The sequence below is a fragment of the Bos mutus genome, chromosome 9 (assembly GCF_027580195.1).
Source record: "Bos mutus isolate GX-2022 chromosome 9, NWIPB_WYAK_1.1, whole genome shotgun sequence".
Classification (NCBI taxonomy): domain Eukaryota; kingdom Metazoa; phylum Chordata; class Mammalia; order Artiodactyla; family Bovidae; genus Bos; species Bos mutus.
Window position 1 is genome coordinate 84,408,450 of NC_091625.1, and position 4,681 is coordinate 84,413,130.

Below are 4,681 nucleotides of genomic sequence, written 5' to 3' on the forward strand. Positions count from 1 at the left end.
ATAATACTCTCTTAAGGAATCCTTTAAGGAATTACAGGATTAATTATTAAAGGAATAATAATCCTTTAAGGAATTTTAAGAAGGGTTATGATATGGAAATGCTAATAATAATGTTAACAATGGCTAACTTTTTGAGTACTGATATATTTCAGGAACCATGTAAATGCTTAATGCTACCATATCAACTAATTATCAGAAGAACTCCATAAGGATACTATGAGTATCTGCATTTTTCAGATGAAACTATTGAGATAGGTTATGATATGGAAAGAGTTATGATATGGAAATGCTAATAATAATGTTAACAATGGCTAACTTTTTTTAGTACTGATATATTTCAGGAACCATGCTAAATGCTAAATGCTACCGTATCAACTAATTATCATAAGAACTCCATAAGGATACTATGAGTATCTGCATTTTTCAGATGAAACTATTGAGATAGTATTTACCAGCTCAATAAAATCATAGCCTAGTATGAATATGAGAGGAGCAAGAATAGAGATAGAAAAAGAAGGTATAGGGTTGCTGCATGAATCCTAACCTTAGATGACTGGGACTCAATCCAAAGCAACAGAAAAGTGTAAGGAGAAGAAGGGCTGGAGAGGCAAGTGCTAAGGGAGTCAGAACCAAGAAGTCGTTCAGATTCTATGTGGGTAAAAGGAAAAGGAAGTATCGGATAAGAACTCGACGTGTAATGGATAAGTCATCTGGGATGGCAATGACGCCAGAAAGAAGTAAATTTGAAAAGAAATACGTTAGACTTGAGACATCTGTGAGATACTAAGGCAGAAATATCTAGTGAACACTTGAATACACAAGAAGGGTGCTCAGGAGAGGCACCAAAAAAAAGGTAATTGGCTCAAGCAATTGGAAAATATTTCTAACTCACATGAAATTCTAGGACAAGTATTTCAGGCTGGTGGATGGCTCTTCCTCATGCAATTATTCAGGGGCCCTGGCTGATGGCAGCTGTTTCATGTTCAACTTGTGGTTTCTCTAGTCTCTCTGCTTAGAGAAAATAGTGGAAGGTTGAGGCCAGATATTTCCTCTTAAGCAAGGAGGAAGTTGAATATGTAACTTTTAATCATCTTCCCCAATGCTAGAACCATGACATGCCCATACCTATTGCAATAGGGCTAGGAAATGCTATCTTTAGTTTAGTGGACACAAAGCAGTTAAAATTCTACAATTGTGGAAGAAAGAACAGCTATAGAAGTAGTTGGAGAGTTTAGCACCATGGAAGTGAGTTAGATTACCTAGGAAGAATGTTTACAGTGAGAGGAAAAGAAGGCCAAGAATGGGATGGACAGATTAATAATCCTTTTCAGTCTATGCGAGAGCTGTCAGAGAGATTTCCTTTCTTTTTGTAAATCTCGAGTCACATTTCTTATATCTTGGCCCCCTGCTTTTTGAGCACTTGATTACCTGACTCTTATTTATTTCATAACATAAAATACGATGGCAAGAAATGACCCCATTTCCTGCCACAATTTCAGGTTTATCACCCTCACCACCAACAGCATGCTGTACTCTCAACCATCTGCTTTATCTGCAGAGATCAACCAAAGCATATAGAAAGCATTTTATAAAACATTTGTATAACAGATGATTTGTAGGACAATTAATATATTACCTACACCAGGGTTAAAGGGGCTTAAAGGGGAGGAATGGTGGTCAAATGAAATTTATCTGATGATCAGATAAAATTTCACAGGCAAACATACAACACAGTTTCAAAAAATTAAGCTTATATGAAAAGCAGTATCAGATCTTGCTTGACAACAGTTAACATAAAGACCTCAAGTCTTCTTTGACTACAAGATCAATATGCAGGAACACTGTGCTACAGCTGCTTAAAAAAGTAAAGCAATCTTAGGCTTCATTAGCTGGTTTGGCACACACAACAAAAAATGTTGGTACATAAAACATTTTACACTGTGCAATTGGGAGTGCCATGCTAGCACTTACAATGTATATTCACCTTGAATTCCTCCTCTCCCTTCCGCTTATATTCAATTAGTATCAGTTCAGCTCAGTTCAGTCGCTCAGTCATATCCAACTCTTTGTGATTCCATGGACGACAGCACACCAGGCTTCCCTGTCCATCACCAACTCCCGGAGCTTACTCAAACTCATGCCCATAGAGTCGGTGATGCCATCCAACCATCTCATCTGTCATCTCCTTCGCCTCCCACCTTCTATCTTTCCCAGCATCAGGGTCAATTAATATCAGGTCCCACCTATTCTACATTTTAAATATTTTTTGATCGTTAGGATATTGAATTGGAATTGGAGATAATGAGTCTGAACTCATTTATATAAATACAGACATGTATACACATAATGCACAGTATATAATTTTACAGGAAGAGGTATAAATAAACAGGGTAGGGCAGGAAAACCATAAAATAAGTCTAGAACTTTTCATTGTACCAGAAAGTACGAAACTATTAAAATAGGGACATGTCAAAAAAGACAGAGGATCCAGCCTAATGAATATTAAAAAGAAGGGATGAAAGTTTGACAAGCATGAAAATACACAGTTTGAGAGTAATTGCCACAAGTTACTTATTAATTACAAAGAGGAAAAAATATTAACTTTATAGTAAATTAACCTAAAAATACAAATTTATTTAAGTTATCAAGATTAATGTCACTCATAACAAAGGCAAAATAATACTATGTGCTTCCTGATATGATACCCTGAGAAAGGCACAACATAACTGCTATGCTATTACAATCAAAAATACGAAATCTGAAGCTGGTATGAGGAAACGCCAAAGAAACCCAAACTGAGAATATTCTGCAAAGTTATTGGCTTTACTTTTTGAAAACGTTAAGATCATGGGAATTCCCTGGTGGTCCAGTGGTTAGGACTGGGTGCTTTCACTGCCAAGGCTGCAGGATTAAACCTGCAGAGGGGGAACTAAAAGCCCACAAGCCACATGTGGCCAAAAAACGAAAAAAAAAAAAAAAAAAGATCTCAAAACACATTAAGATCATGAAAGAAAAAGAAAGGTTGAGGAACTGTTTAGGATTAAAGAAAAGGAAAGAAACATGACAATACAACAAGTGATCCTGGATTGTATCCTGGGTGAGAAAAAAAGCTACATATTATTTGAATAAGTTGTGAACTTGGAACAAAAAAGTAAGAATTAGATATAACATTGTACAAATGTTACATTTCCTGATTCTGATAGAGGAACTTTGGTTATGTAAGAGAAAGTCCTTAGGAAATACCTATTAAAGTATTTGTGCATAAAAAAGAAGACAGAGGGAAAGAACAATACTGAAGTAAATGGGGCAAAATAGTAAGAATTGTTGAATCTGGGTAGAGGATATAATAAGAGTTCTTTGTAATATGCTTTCCAACTTTCAGTGAGTAAGGAATTGTCTCAAAATTAGAAACTAAAAAGGTAAACTTCTGAATCTGACTCAAGTTATTAGCAATAGATCGTTTTCTAAATGTGATAAATATTTCCAAAGCAATCTAGGAGGGAGATTCCATCTGCTATGTACAAAGAAAAAAAAAATGGAACAGTATATAAAGCCTCTGGTTTACATGTTGTTCAACACACCTATTAAAACATACCCTGTACCAGGGAAATCATATCATCATCCAGCAATCATCAGAGTAGTCAGCTTTCAATAATGGAATTTCAAAAACTAAGAAAAGTATAAAACTAGATGTAAAAGACTACGTTTTAGGGTACTAAGAGATCTCAATGTAAAAATATGCCAAAGGTGTCACATGTGGGCATTTTCATCTTTAGCATGTGTCTGCTAGAAGCAACATTGAATGCTCAAAAGAAAATTCTTCCCAGAGTGCTTTACCCTGTTATAATTCAATGTCACTAGCTACTAGATGAATTTTAAAAAGATACCACTTACATATTTTAGTATATTTGTATTCCTAACAAGGACCCTATGAATAAAATACTATTATCCCACTTTTACAAATAAAGAAGCTTAAACAAAGAGATGTTGACTAGCTTTCCAAAGTTCATCTGGTCTGTAAGAACTTGACCTGGGACTCAAGCACTGTAGCACCACAAAAGATGTTACCATTTCTTCCTTCTCATCTCTACCTCTATGTCACTGACATAGAAAGACTCCAAGGGTCCAGTGGTTAAGACTCCACCTTTCAAAGCAGGAGTGGGTTCCACCCCTGGTCAGTGGTCTAAGATCCCACATGCCTCGAGGTACAGCCAAAATTTAAAAACAATATGAATGACTGTCTTTCAAAATATAAATGAGCAAAACTGATACAAGAAGAGACAGAAAATCAAAAATGCTAGGAGAGATGGAAAAGATTGTTAAACTTTACCTTTAAGAGAAAAAAAAGACTCTAAAGACACACATGTTCTAAGAGAGACTTTGCTCAGGCATGGTAAGTAGAAGAAAAGCTATATAGAGTCAGCACAGCTATCCTCTCACCCAAGAGTGTCCAAAAATGTTATTCATACTGGCAAAAATACATTCGAAGCAAGCTAAATGTCCAACAATAGAAATTGCTTAAATGAATCACAGTAGATACAATGAAATATAACATTTTCAGAAAATGCTAATGATCATAAGAAAATGAATGCCATAGAATGATTATTTTAAAAAAGTGTACAGAATTATTTGAACAGTATGATTCACATATACAGACCTAATCTTTTGTGTATATATATAT